Genomic DNA, 16,020 nt, shown 5'->3' on the forward strand with positions numbered 1-16,020 from the left:
TGCTCGCACATGCTTTTTCAGATCTGCCCACAGATTTTCTATAGGATTGAGGTCAGGGCTTTGTAATGGCCACTCCAATACCTTGATTTGTTGTCCTTAAGCCATTTTGCCACAACTTTGGAAGCATGCTTGGCGTCATTGTCCATTTGGAAGACCCATTTGCGACCAAGCTTCAACTTCCTGACTGATGTCTTTAGATGTTGCTTCAATATATCCACATAATTTTACTCCTCGTGATGCCATCTATTTTGTGAAGTGCACCAGTCCCTCCTGCAGCAAAGCACCCCCACAACATGATGCTGCCACCCCCGTGCTTCAAGGTTGAAAAGGTGTTCTTCAGCTTGCAAGCCTCCCCCTTTTTCCTCCAAACATAACGATAGTCATTATGGCCAAACAGTTCTATTTTTGTTTCATCAGACCAGACAACATTTCTCCAAAAAGTACGAACTTTGTCCCCATGTGCAGTTGCAAACCGTAGTCTTGCTTTTTTAAAGGCGGTTTGGGGCAGTGACTTCTTCCTTGCTGAAAAACCTTTTAGCTTATGTTGATATAGGACTCGTTTTACTGTGGCTATAGATACTTTTGTACCCGTTTCCTCCAGCATCTTCACAAGGTCCTTTGCTGTTGTTCTGGGATTGATTTGCACTTTTCGCACCAAAGTACGTTCATCTCTAGGAGACAGAATGTGTCTCCTTCCTGAGCGGTATGATGGCTGCGTGGTCCCATGGTGTTTATACTTGCATACTATTGTTTGTACAGATGAACGAGGTACCTTTAGGCATTTGGAAATTGCTCCCAAGGATGAACCAGACATATGGAGGTTTACAATTTATTTTCTGAGGTCCTAGATGATTTCTTTTGATTTTCCCATGATGTCAAGCAAAGAGGCACTGAGTTTGAAGGTAGGCCTTGAAATACATCCACAGGTACACCTCCAATTGAATCAAATGATGTCAATTAGCCTATCAGAAGCTTCTAAAGCCATGACATCATTTTCGGGAATTTTCCAAGATGTTTAAAGGCACAGTCAACTTAGTGTATGTAAACTTCTGACCCACTGGAATTGTGAACCAGTGAATTATAAGTGAAATGATCTGTCTGCAAACAATTGTTGGAAAAATTACTTGTGTCATGCACAAAGTACATGCCCTAACCGACTTGCCAAAACTATAGTTTGTTAACAAGAAATCTGTGGAGTGGTTGAAAAACTAGTTTTAATGACTCCAACCTAAGTGCATGTAAACTTATGTGCCTTTACCCTTCACCCCTCGCTCCCTCTGTATTTTATCACTTGTCTCACACACTACCCCCCTCTCTCCATCACAAGGCTCTCACTTAAACACTCCTTCCTTTAACAGTAACACCTCTTCCTAACACTCCCTCCCTCTCTCTATCACAAGGTCTCTCCCTTGCCTCACACACTCCCTCTCTATCACAAGGCCTCTCCCTTGCCTCACACACTCCCTCTCTATCACAAGGCCTCTCCCTTGCCTCACACACTCCCTCTCTATCACAAGGCCTCTCCCTTGCCTCACACACTCCCTCTCTATCACAAGGCCTCTCCCTTGCCTCACACACTCCCTCTCTATCACAAGGCCTCTCCCTTGCCTCACACACTCCCTCTCTATCACAAGGCCTCTCCCTTGCCTCACACACTCCCTCTCTATCACAAGGCCTCTCCCTTGCCTCACACACTCCCTCTCTATCACAAGGCTTCTCCCTTGCATACCTCTACCCTATCCACTCTCTGCTAGCGTCTATGACACGTGTAGAAGAGAAGTGCCAACCTGCCACACCACAGTGGAGAACATGAGGCCCAGGGGCCAAGGATCCATCTATCTGGCCTGGGCACAGCTCCAGATCCTTCCTTTCTGCTTGATAAAACTAAATGCTTAATTACCACCCGGCGTCTCACCGACAGTATATACTCTCACTCTCCATTATAAATAGTGTATGGCTTCTTCAGCAACAGACACGCAGGGTATTGCCTTAAACATTTATTAATCATTCATATTTTGTTAAAGTGGTCTAAATTTAGAGCCACGCCATGACACACCACGGGGGAAGGACACCCCATGTGGAGCAAATTATATTTAGCTATGCATCCATGTCACCTCAAAGTGACAATGACTAATAATGACAACATTTATTTTCAATAATAGTTCTTAAATCCCACGCAACAGGTAAAGTAGTCTGACAATTCATGTTTGAACCAACTCAGCATTGCCAATTGGAGTTTGCCAAATTGTCAGGAAACAACCCAACAAAGCACAGATGAAAAATTCGCTAAATTGTATCAGTGACAGGGCAGGGAACAGATTACTTTTGTCCTGTCTCTAATACTGTATAATTATCCTCACGCAAATCATCTGCATGCTTGATTGCTCCGCTGAAATGCAAACTACACTCTTTCCTCTGTGGCCCATGTTCGCTCAGTGGTGGTTGACTCTCTCTCTGCTGTGCTGCTGTGGTGACAATAACAAGGCTCTATCTCTTTCCGGGTACAAAGGCATGCCCTGATTGATAGTGAGAGAGAGAGACAGAACACCAGCCACTGGGGCTCTGGACACCTCTAGTCATTCAGAGTGATGGGGATGGAGCAGAGTAACCTACAGTATGAGAAGAGGAATGGGTGGGAAACTGGGGATCAGTTTCTGCTACTCCATTTTACAACAAGCATGGAGTGTCACACCTGCTCCTGCTCTTCCTCCCCCTGGTGCTCGAGGGCTCCAGGATCCCCAGGATTACGCACTCAAGCCACCATCAGTACACACACCTGCCTTCCCCCGTCACACGCGTCAGCGATCATTGGACTCACGTGGACTCAATTACTTGTGTCATTACTTTCCCTATATCTGTCTGTTCCCAAGCTCTGTTCCCTGCTTCGGGATTGATTGTCATATGTCCGTGTTATCCGTGTTCTGACGCTGTTCCTGTCTTGTTCTATGTCTGTTCCCTATTAAATGTTTGACTCCCGGTACCTGCTTCTCCTCTCCAGCGTTACTCCTTACATGGAGAGGGCAACATACAGTTGAAATCAGATGTTTACATACACCTTAGCCAAATACATGTAAACTCAGTTTTTCACAATTCCTGACATTTAATCCTCGTAAAAATGCCGTCTTAGGTCAGTTAGGATCACCACTTTATTTTAAGAATGTGAAATGTCAGAATAATAGAAGAGAGAATGATTTATTTCAGCTTTTATTTCTTTCATCACATTCCCAGTGGATCAGAAGTTTACATACACTCAATTAGTATTTGGTAGCATTGCTTTTAAATTGCTTAACTTGGGTCAAACGTTTTGGGTAGCCTTCCACAAGCTTCCCACAATAAGTTGGGTGAATTTTGGCCCATTCCTCCTGACAGAGCTGGTGTAACTGAGTCAGGTTTTTAGGACTCCTTGCTCACACACGTTTCTTCAGTTCTGGCCACAAATTTTCAATAGGATTGATGTCAGGCTTTGTGATGGCCACTCCATTACCTGTTTTACCCGTTTCCTCCAGCATCTTCACAAGGTCCTTTGCTGTTGTTCTGGGATTGATTTACACTTTTCGCACCAAAGTACGTTCATCTCTAGCAGAATGCGTCTCCTTCCTGAGAAGTTTGACGGCTGCGTGGTCCCATGGTGTTTATACTTGCGTATTATTGTTTGTACAGATGAGCGTGGTACCTTCAGGTGTTTGGAAATTTCTCTCAAGGATGAACCAGACTTGTGGAGGTCTACAATTTATTTTCTGAGGAAAAGTCTTGGCTGATTTCTTTTGATTTTCCCATGATGTCAAGCAAAGAGGCACTGAGTTTGAAGGTAGGCCTTGAAATACATCCACAGGTACACCTCCAATTGACTCAAATTATGTCAATTAGCCTATCAGAAGCTTCTAAAGCCATGACATCATTTTCTGGAATTTTCCAAGCTGTTAAAAGGGACAGTTAACTTAGTGTTTGTAAACTTCTGACCCACTAGAATTGTGTACCAGTGAATTATAAGCAAAATATTCTGTCTGTAAACAATTTTTGGAAAAATTACTTGTGTCATGCACACAGTAGATGTCCTAAACGACTTGCCAAAACTATAGTTTGCTAACAAGAAATTTGTGGAGTGGTTGAAAAACGAGTTTTAATGACTCCAACCTAAGTGTATGTAAACTTCCGACCTAAACTATATATAAAGGGTAGGTGCCTGTGAACTGAGGTAGCTAGTTATATACTTCTACACTGATGCTCCAGTATTATTGTGTGTATAGACTAGTTGGGTTAGTCTGTGTAGGCTATGGCATCCCTGGCCTGGCCACCTGTGAGCAATCCTTCCCCTTTTAACCATGTGACCTGGCGCAGAACACACTCCCAGAGGGCTCTGGTTACCTGTTACTATGCCAACCAACGCATTCGAGAAGTGGGAAGTGGCAGAGAGGCACCTGGGGTCTGCTGTATGTCAGGGTGTCACCCCTCCCCCTCCCTGTATGACTAACCCACAGAAGAGAGACGAGGGAGGGAAGAGGCAAAGTACTAATGTAAACACATGTTGGCAAGGTGAGGTAAGGGGAAACCTGAGAGACATTTTCAGACCTCTTCGGGTTTCCCCTGTTTAAATGACAGTGGAAGATGAGAACCCCCCTCCATTAAAGGTCATATTGTAGCAGAACACGACACATCCTCCTACTGTATGGCGCTGTGCATTGGGATGAGTCATTTTGTTTTGTGATGAAACTCCAAGCACGTCCATCCATTTCATAATATCGACCATGAGCAATAGAAGTAATGTAATGAAGCACCTGAAACGTCTTCCTAAATCCATATTTACATTTAATCTAATTGCCTGTGAGTGTCCCTCCCTCCGTCCCTTCTTCCTTGGTGTAGAGCATTAGGCTGTAATCATGTCTTCCTGTGTCAGGAGCAGTTTAATTATTACCAGGCTACGCAGGTCTAACTGTGTGTTTGGATAGAAGAGTGTATTCACTCTAATATGCTACCTGATTAAAAACACCCCTCTACATAATAACCAGCATGTAGATCTGTGGAGATCACATTCATATTCCTGTTCTGACAGAGCAGACCAAGACGGAGCCTACACCAGCCTACAGTACTCTGCCGTGGGTGCTTAATAAACACACGCGCGCACACAAAGGACAGAAGGGGTGTGTCAGACCTCTCGCTCTCTCTCATTCATAGATGCATGCAAGCAACTTCAGCAGAGACCTTTATACTAAAATAGGTACAGTCACTTCCGGAACAGCAAATGACTCACTATATATCTGACACATAGATGCAGTCAGACCTCAGTCTAACACACCACACTACTCTGAGCTACAGAGCCTATTCAGATTAGCCACCCATTTCCAGACTACGTATTTCCGTAAGACGTAGACAGGATAATATAATTCTAGAAAATAGAAACAGCAGTGGTCAACCAAACATAAGTCTGGGGATTAGATTCAATAGCCAAGTCCAAGTTTCCTGACAATGTGAAACTCTCCATAACAGACTCCTGTAAAGCAGGCAGGCATGTGGTTGCCCTGAACGTGCTCTCTCACTCTCTCGTTTTCTTGGCAGGTTGTGATAGCCCCATGCCATGTCACGTTGAAGTCTATAAATAGCCTGTTGCTGTGTCAGTAATTCACTAGCCTTCCATGATGTATGTATGTATGTATGTATGTATGTATGTATGTATGTATGTATGTGTGTGTGTGTGTGTGTGTGTGTGTGTGTGTGTGTGTGTGTGTGTGTGTGTGTGTGCGTGTGCGTGTGCGTGTGCGTGTGCGTGTGTGAGGTAATGAACATAGTCAAGGACTGCCATGGTAAAGATAAAGACTGGGGTCAAGGGGAGACACGTTGGCTCAAATAACTCTAGAGATAACCCTTAGTGGAAGACCGTAAAGTTGACCTCTGAACAAAGATGGTGAGATGAGAGATTGAAGTAGTTTTTAGCCGGGACAAGTAAGGGTGTTGGTAGGTGGTAAAATACATTCTGGACGCATGTTAACCTTGTTAACCAGGCTGGAGAATGAGATGAGGGGGTGTACCTACAAAAGTACAGAGAAAAAAAGCATGCACACCAAACCCCACAGAGGAAATGATCACAAGTTAGCAGAGCTACAGGCCTCAACCCCTACCAGGGCTCTAAACTACAACCAATTTGGTTGCATATGCAACTAAATATTTTGCTATTTGCTGACAAGACGACGGTGGTAGGCCTGATCACCAATGACGATGAGACAGCCTTTAGGGAAGAGGTCAGTGACCTGGCAGTGTGGGGCCAGGACATCAACCTTTCCCACAACGTCAGCAAGACAAAGGAGCTGATCGTGGACTACAGGAAACGGAGGGCCGAGCACGCCCCCATCGACAGGGCTGTAGAGGAGCGGGTCGAGAGCTTCAAGTTCCTCGTGTCCACATCACTAAGCATATGTACAACGTCACCAGAGCGCGCTGCATGCTGAACGTGAAACTAGAGAGCTTGGTTTGTTTTTGAAGGTTTCTGGAAAAGTGTTTTCTTGGAAGAAAAAAAACATTTACTAACCTACCTGTTTAATTTAAATCTTGTGATGTGGTAATGCTCAGTTGCTGGGACCACTACTATCTGTCCTGGGATACTGCCAACCCCTAAAGTCTGAAGAGCTGCTGCTTGGCGAAGCAGTTAGCCTAGCTGCTAGCTATAAAGCTAGCCAGGTTTCCATGACAGTCTGCGAGCTGTGCTGGCTGGAACTGCGTTGAGTACCAGCTTTAGCATACGTTGCTATCATAACAAATACCAAAGTATAAAATCTTTGAAATTGTTTATATTTTTGTTCAGTGTAGAATGACTATGTATGCGGATCATTCCACACTCTACATGTCAGCACCCATGTCAGCACCCAAAGCCAGTGAGCTCTGAAATTCTAAATCTAAAAGCAATGTATTTGGTTCAAAACATTCTCTAACACCTAAACCTCAACTGGAGTTGTGTAGAAATGGTGTGACCATTGAGCAAGTTGAGGAAGCTAAAATCCTAGGTATAACATTGGATGGTCAATTATCATGGTCAAGTAATATTGACAAAGTTGTTGTGAAGATGGGGAGGGTATGTCTGTTATAAAATAAATATGTTCTGCGTTTTTGTTTTTTTAAGCTGCAGCTGGCTCAAAACAGAGCTGCACTCTTTCCGCTTAGCTGCACATACAGAACTATCAATTCTTGTTTTTGTGAGAAATATTATTGTACTGACATGTCCAAATTGTTTGAATAATCAACTTACATATAGCTGTAAAATACATACTTACCCCACCAGGAGTCTCTTCACAGTCCCCAAATTCAATGCAACGCACAGTATTATACAGAGCCATGATCACATTAAACTTGATTCCATCTGAAATTACTCTGGCAAACAGCAAAATAAGCTTTAAAACACTAATAAAACAGCACCTCACAATACAATGCCTCTCCCCTATCTGACCTTCAAAAGATGGTGCTGAAAGAGATGGTCGCCTTGCTTCGAGTCCTTAGGAAACTTGCAGTATTTTTTTTTTTTTATGTATTATTTCTTACATTGTTACCCCAGGAGCTATTAAGTCTAATTACATACAGCCGGGAAGAACTATTGGATATAAAAGCGACGTCAACTTACCAACATTACGACCAGGAATACGACTTTCCCGAAGCGGATCATCTGTTTGAACCACCACCCAGGACAATGGATCTAAGGGCAGATGGAGTGGCCTCCTGGTCAGGCTCCGTAGACGTGCACATTGCCCACCGCTCCCGAGTATACTACTCACCAATGTCCAGTCTCTTGACAACAAGGTAGACGAAATTCGAGCAAGGGTTGCCTTGAGACATCAGAGATTGTAACATTCTCTGTTTTACGGAAACATGGCTCTCTCTGGATATGTTGTCAGAATCGGTTCAGCCACTGGGCTTCTCAATGCATCGCACCGTCAGAGATAAACACCTCTCTGGAAAGAGGAAGGGCGGGGGTGTATGCTTCATGAATAACGACTCATGGTGTAATCATAACAACATACAGGAACTCAAGTCCTTCTGCTCACCCGACCTAGAATTCCTTACAATCAAATGCCGGCCATATTACCTTCCAAGAGAATTCTCGTCAGTTATCGTCACAGCGGTGTACATTCCCCCTCAAGCAGACACCAAGCTGGCACACAAGGAACTTAACTGAACTCTATGTAAACTGGAAACCATATATCCTGAGGCTGCATTTATTGTAGCTGGGGATTTTAACAAAGCAAATTTGAGAACATGGCTATCTAAATTCTATCAGCATATTGATTACACTACACGCGGGGGTAATACACTCGATCACTGCTACTCTAACTTCCGCGATGCATACAAAGTCCTCCCCCGCCCTCCCTTCGGCAAATCCGACCATGACGCCATCTTGCTCCTACCGTCTAATAGGCAGAAACTCAAACAGGATGTACCAGTGACAAGAACCATTCAACGCTGGCCAATCGGAATCCACACTTCAAGATGGTTTTGATCACACGGACTGGGATATGTTCCGGTCAGTCTCCGAGAATAACATCGACCTATACGCTGACTCGGTGAGTGAATTTATAAGGAAGTGCATTGGAGATGTTGTACCCACTGTGACTATTAAAACCTACCCTAACCAGAAACCGTGGATGGATGGCGGCATTCGCGCAAAACTGAAAGTGCGATCCACCACATTTAACCATGGAAAGAGGTCTGGGAATATGGCTGAATCTAAACAGTGTAGTTATTCCCTCTGTAAGGCAAGCAAACAAGCAAAATGCTGGTACAGGGACAAAGTGGAGTCGCAATTCAACGGCTCAGATATGAGACGTACTGTATGTTTTATTTTTTTTATTTCACCTTTATTTAACCAGGTAGGCTAGTTGAGAACAAGTTCTCATTTACAACTGCGACCTGGCCAAGATAAAGCATAGCAGTGTGAACAGACAACAACACAGAGTTACACATGGAGTAAACAATAAACAAGTCAATAACATGGTAGGAAAAAGAGAATCTATATACAATGTGTGCAAAAGGCATGAGGTAGGCAATAAATCGAATAATTACAATTTAGCAGATGTGGCAGGGTCTACAAGAAATCACGGACTACAAAAGGAAAACCAACCACGTCACGGACACCGAAGTCATGCTTCCAGACAAACTAAACACCTCCTTTGCCCGATTTGAGGAGAATACAGTGCCACCGTCGCGGCCCACTAACAAGAGCTGCACCCCCCCTCTCCTTCTCTGTGGCCGACGTGAGTAAAACATTTAAATGTGTTAACCCTGGCAAGGCTGCTGACCCAGATAGCATCCCTAGCCACATCCTCAGAACATGCACAGACCAGCTGGCTGGTGTGTTTACAGACATATTCAATTGCTCCCTATTCCAGTCTGCTGTCCCCACATGCTTCAAGATGGCCACCATTGTTCCTGTACCCAAAAGACAAAGATAACTGAACTAAATGACTACCGCCCCGTAATACTCACTTCTGTCATCATGAAGAGCTTTGAGAGACTAGTCAAGGATCATATCATCTCCACCTTACCGGCCACCCTAGACCCACTTCAGTTTGCATACCGCCCCAACAGGTCCACAAACGATGCACAAATCGCCATCACACTGCACACTGCCTTGATGGCCCATGCCATATTTTCTTCTGTTGAAGCCATTCTGTTGATTTACTTCTGTGTTTTGGGTCGTTGTCCTGTTGCATCACCGAACTGCTGTTGAGCTTCAATTGGCGGACAGATAGTCTTACATTCTCCTGCAAAATGTCTAAATAAACATGGGAATTTGTTTTTCCGTTGATGATAGCAAGCTGTCCAGGCCCTGAGGCAGCAAAGCATCCCCAAACCATGATGCTCCCTCCACCATACTTTATAGTTGGGATGCGGTTTTGATGTTGTTGTGCTTGACTTTTTTTCTCCACACATAGTGTTGTGTGTTCCTTCCAAACAACTCAACTTTAGTTTAATCTGTTCACAGAATATTTTGCCAGTAGTGCTGGCAACATGGAACATCCAGGTGCTCTTTTGCGAACTTCAAACGTGAAGCAATGTTATTTTTTTGGACAGCAGTGGCTTCTTCCTTCTTCCGTAGTGTTCTCCCATGAACACCATTCTTGTTTATTGTTTTATGTATTTTAGACTCGTCAACAGAGATGTTAGCATGTTCTAGAGATTTCTGATAGTCTTTAGCTGACACTCCAGGATTCTTCTCAACCTCACTGAGCATTCTGAGCTGTGCTCTTACTGTCATCTTTTCAAGATGGCAACTCCTAGCGAGAGTAGCAACAGTGCTGAGCTTTCTCCATTCATAGACAATTTGTCTTACAATTTGGACTGACGAACATCAAGGCTTTTAGAGATACTTTTGTAACCATTTCCGGCTTTATGCAAGTCAACAAATCATAATTCTATGTCTTCTGAGATCTCTTTTGTTTGAGGCATGGTTCACATCAGGAAATGCTTCTTGTGAATAGCAAACTCAAATGTTGTGAGTGTTTTGTATAAAGCAGGGCAATTCTAACCAACATCTCTCCAATCTCGTCTGATTGATTAGACTCCAGGTTAGCTGACTCCTGGCTCCAATTAGCTTTTGGAGAAGTCATTAACCTAGGGGTTCACATACATTTTCCAACCTACACTGTGAATGTTTAAATGATGTAGTCAATATAGACAAGAACAATACAATAATTGGTGCGTTATTAGTTTAAGCACACTTTGTTTGTCTATTTTTGTGACTTAGATGAAGATCAGATCCAAATTTCAAGACCAATTTATGTAGAAATCCAGGTAATTCCAAAGGGTTCACATACTTTTTCTTGCTATTGTATATGTACATACATAAAATTACCAAAAGTATGTGGACATTTGCTCGTCGAACAAATCATTCCAAAATCATGGCCATTAATATGGAGTTGGGCCACATTTTGCTGCTAAAACAGCCTCCACTCTTCTGGAAAGGCTTTCCACTAGATCTTGGAACATTGCTGTGGGAACTTGCTTCCATTTAGCCACAAGAGCATTAGTGAGGTCGGCAACTGATGTTGGGTGATTAGGCCTGGCTTGCAGTCTGCATTCCAATTCATCCCAAAGGTGTTCGATGAGGTTGAGGTCAGGACTCTGTGCAGGCCAGTCAAGTTCTTACACACTGATCTCGACAAACCATTTCTCTATGGACATCTGAAGGTACCACGTTCATCTGTACAAACAATAGTACGCAAGTATAAACACCATGGGACCACGCAGCCGTCATACCACTCAGGAAGGAGACGCGTTCTGTCTCCTAGAGATGAACGTACTTTGGTGCAAAAAGTGCAAATCAATCCCAGAAAAACAGCAAAAGACCTTGTGAAGATGCTGGAGGAAACAGATACAAAAGTATCTATATCCACAGTAAAACGAGTCCTACATCGACATAACCTGGAAGGCCGCTCAATAAGGAAGAAGCCACTGCTCGAAAACCACCATAAAAAGCCAGACTACGGTTTGCAACTGCACATGGGGACAAAGATCATACTTTTTGGAGAAATGTCCTCTGGTCTGATGAAACAAAAATATAACTGTTTGGCCATAATGACTATCATTATGTTTGGAGGAAAAAAGGGGAGACTTGCAAGCTGAAGAACACCATCCCAACTGTGAAGCACGTGGTGGCAGCATCATGTTGTGGGGTGCTTTGCTGCAGGAGGGACTGGTGCACTTCACAAAATAGATGGCATCATGAGGGAGTAAAATGATGTGGATATCAGTCAGGAAGTTAAAGCTTGGTCGCCAATGGGTCTTCCAAATGGACAATGACCCCAAGCATACTTCCAAAGTTGTGGCAAAATGGCTTAAGGACAACAAAGTCAAGGTATTGGAGTGGCCATCACAAAGCCCTGACCTCAATCCTATAGAAAATTTGTGGGCAGAACTGAAAAAGCGTGTGCGAGAAAGGAGGCCTACAATCCTGACTCAGTTACACCAGCTCTGTCAGGAGGAATGGGCCAAAATTCACCCAACTTATTGTGGGAAGCTTGTGGAAGGCTACCCGAAACATTTGACCCAAGTTAAACAATTTAATGGCAATGTTACCAAATACTAATTGAGTGTATGTAAACTTCTGACCCACTGGGAATGCGATGAAAGAAATAAAAGCTGAAATATATAATTCTCTCTACTATTATTCTGACATTTCACATTCTTAAAATACAGTGGTGATCCTAACTGACCTAAAACAGGGGATTTTTACTCGGATTAAATGTCAGGAATTGTGAAAATGTATTTGGTTTAAATGTATTTGGCTAAGGTGTATGTAAACTTCCGACTTCAACTGTAGATGTCCTAACTGACTTGCCAAAACTATAGTTTGTTAACAAGAAATTTGTGGAGTGGTTGAAAAACGAGTTTTAATGACTCCAACCTAAGTGTATGTAAACTTCAGACTTCAACTGTATATAGCCAAGATATCATTACTTATTGATTATTTATTCCTTGTTTTATTATCTTTATATTATTTTTAAAAATGTCTCTGCATTGTTGGGAAGGGCCGTAAATAAGCATTTCCCTGTTCGACTAACCCTGTTGTTTACGAAGCATGTGAAAAATGTATTTTGGGAACACTGTGCGACGTGGAAAAAATTATAATGATAAGGCTTCGCTGTACTGTTGTTTCCAAGCGCCCTAGAGAAAATATTAGATAGATGAATTGTAGCACCAGCGAAAATGACTTGCTTCTAGCCCAACCAGGTCAAAAGATCTGACCCATATTACTGGGGTAACATTTTTGTTTTCCTATAGTGGAGCGCCAGGACTGCATTTTACATTCATAAATCATGTCGTGGGCCATTCTAAAACTACTTGCGCGTCGTTTACACTTTGTTCAGTGATGATACCTCATTGTCTAGCTAGCAAACAGCTTGGTAACTTGGCAAGCAGGCCAATACAACACTGGTCGCTGGCTTATTGACTCGTCATGCAGCCCAATCAGTCATGCAAAACGTTTGGGGGCACAGAAAGAAAAGGGGATTGCTTCTTCAGGAGATCAATGATCATAGAAATGAAAGAATAACATGTCTCTTGCATGTTGTCATCACAAACCCAACGTTTTTAAAGAGTGTACAATTTTCAATGTACACATCTCAACACGTATGGGTAGTTGCAGCCTAATATGATGACCAGAGTATGGGCAAGTGGGTGTGTCGAAAGGAGTGGGTGTATGGAAAGCGAATAAGCTAATTGGGCAGATTTGGTGTCACTCAAGAACGTTTTGTGTGGCTGATTGGGCTTGACGACGAGACGATAAGCCGGGGACCAGTGCACACTGTCGTGTCGCGGGCTGAACTTAACGTGGACATTTGTTTCTCTCACACAATTTTATTTAAAGTAGAACAGCAGTCTACACAAGAAATAACTAATATTGATAACCATCTAGGTGTCACCTTGATACAGTTTACTACTCAATGGGGAGGGCATGAATCACAACACTGGCACACAGTGGCCTTCGCTCCTGCTTGACAAGCACTACTGTCCAGCAACGCCATTGGAAGTAGATACCTAGTAGCCAATATCAAAGTGACAGTCACTATAAGAACATGTATTCAACACTGGAAGCAACAGTACACCCATCATCAGTACTTTAAATAAAAAATAAACTATCTTCAGTTTTATAACTGAAAATGTACAATTGTTTGTGTAAAACGACTCATCCTCTGGCTTCAAAACAGAAGTCCAAACTCTCGCGGTACAGTAGCTAAATGACCGGTAGTTGCATGGTAAGAAACTGAAAATAATAAACACAGCTCAATCAAAACCGTCTAACCTATAGCATTCAACAACCCACTCCTTTCCCCACGCCCACTACTTTCCTTTGGACACACCCACTCGACCATATTGGGATGCAGCTACCCCGTCTCCGTCTCCACAGGGAAATTGTGCCTTTACATCATGTTGAAACCTAATATTCCAGAAATGACACAAATTACTTTTAATGACAGATATTTGTATCAATCATTTTGCTTTTCGAATAAATTAATCTCTTTACAGTATTACATATTAGTTTCTAAGGCACACCACGTGCTTCAAAAGTAACTCAAATTCATATAGGCCCAATATAAGCTGTATCTAAATCAATGTAAAAAATATATAATAATTGGGCGCTCCTAAATTTCATCTGGTGCACCTAACTTTTTAAAGTTGGGAGCACCAGTGCTACCAATTAAAATGTTTAATTTAGAGCCCTGACCCCTACACACACACCTTTGCAGGACGCAAGCAGCAGCAGACTAGTGTGTGTGTGCCCCCCTGGATATACACAGAACAGGATAGTTACATCACAGAAAGCTGAGTCCTACCTCTCCAAGCTCTAACCAAGGACCCATACTTCCAACAAAGCTCTGTGATTTATTCATAGCTCTACTGTTACGTTACTAAACAAAAACATTAATGTCGCTTCTCACTAGAATAAAAAAGAAAAATACAGAAATATACAATGTGATTGGATTCAGAGCGGTCAAATCTACATCAGCAAAGGGAAAGTGAAGAAAAAGGGACACAGAGAGAGAATGAGAAAGAGAGAGCGAAACAGAGAGCGAGAGAGAGATAGAAAGTGAGAAAGAGAGACACACGCAGAGAGATAGGGAGAAAGAGTAAGAGAGAGTGAGAGAAGGAGAGCGAGAGAGAATGAAAGAGAGACACAGAGAAAATGAGAGACAGGAAGATAAAGAGAGAGTGAGAGATAGAAAGTGAGAAAGAGAAACACACACACAGAGAGAGAGAAAGAGAGAGAGAAAAAGAGGGAGTGAAAATCCAGATGACATATCTGTTTCCAGAGCCTATTCCTGGTCTACCTTCCGGCTCTCCAGAGCTTTGTCCTGCTGCTCCTGCCAAGGGCCCTGCCTGCCTGCCTCTCTGCCTGCTGTCTGTGGAGATGGGAACGTTTCCAGGGAAGGTGTGTGACAACACTCCTGGTAAAACCTCCTAGCTCCCCAACATCCTCATCTCCCTTGCTTTGCTAAACATGCCATGAGAGAGAGAGAATGAGAGATAGAAAAGGAGAGAGAGAAAGAGAAAGAGAGGAGAGAAAGATTGGGATCCTGCCTGCCTTCAAATAAACCGCCTGAGTTCAATATGCCACCACTCCCCCTAACACTCTCAAAGGCAGAAGTTGCACGCGAGAGCACAGCATATATCCCAGTCGTTCTTGTTGTTGTATATTCTAGTATCAAAAAGCACACAGAGAAACCTGGCTATACAGTACACTTATTAGGGGCTTCCATTGTGTGCTTTAAAGTGAGTCCAAAAGCAGCAGAATGTCACACATTTAAGAGCAAAGCAAATAATCACTATGACGAATGAGTAACGTCAAAAAAATACAGAGGTAAATAAATCTTTCAGCTAATAAAGACAAAGTGGGTTTTGTTTCTATTCTTTCTCTCATAATTCACTAGAAAGACTGCCAAGACAGAACCAAAGAAAGCCCACTTGGTTTAGAGAGATCTAAAATAGAAATACAAAAACGTAGTGAAGGGCTTATAAGAGCATATGGAGTGACCGGGAGCCAGTTCAATACGGGGGAGCAGCGTGTAATTTGTATGATTAAATGATATGCTAGATTACCGAGAAAGCTCGGAAAGCCTCAAACCTCATTCCTCCAATTCCAGCCCATCAAGGAAATATTAGAAATACGATAGGAAACTAAATGGGACGTGTCAACGTTGTCAACGTTTTACACTCCTTCCCTCCATCCGGCCCTCCTCATCCTCCTCCACCCAAAATAAACCATTAGGCAGTTAAGTGCCGAGACGCCAAGGAAAAGATAACTAAAGGTGTCGGTGAGAGGCTTGTGCCTTTCCCTTCACCCTGAACATGCAGAATGGGAGCAGGCTCAACTCGTTTTTCCAAGGCTACCATAGTCAGTTAGTCAGTCAGTCACTAGATTCCAACTGATAGTGCTGTCGACTGATGAGCACCAATATGGGGGATAGCGGTGGGTAAACAAACAGCCAAACTACCACCCCCCAACCACCTATAAGAGTGAAAAGGAGGTAGACGCTACCTGCT

The 16,020-nt window shown here is 43.1% G+C and overlaps 1 protein-coding gene across 1 annotated transcript in view; it reads right to left on the reverse strand.

Moving 5' to 3' along the window:
• LOC129822320 (serine/threonine-protein kinase NLK-like) overlaps positions 1 to 16,020 on the reverse strand; it is a 136,245-nt gene that overhangs the window by 65,037 nt on the left and 55,188 nt on the right. The window lies entirely within an intron of this gene.

This window comes from Salvelinus fontinalis, chromosome 24 (assembly GCF_029448725.1).
Source record: "Salvelinus fontinalis isolate EN_2023a chromosome 24, ASM2944872v1, whole genome shotgun sequence".
In the NCBI taxonomy this organism is placed as follows: domain Eukaryota; kingdom Metazoa; phylum Chordata; class Actinopteri; order Salmoniformes; family Salmonidae; genus Salvelinus; species Salvelinus fontinalis.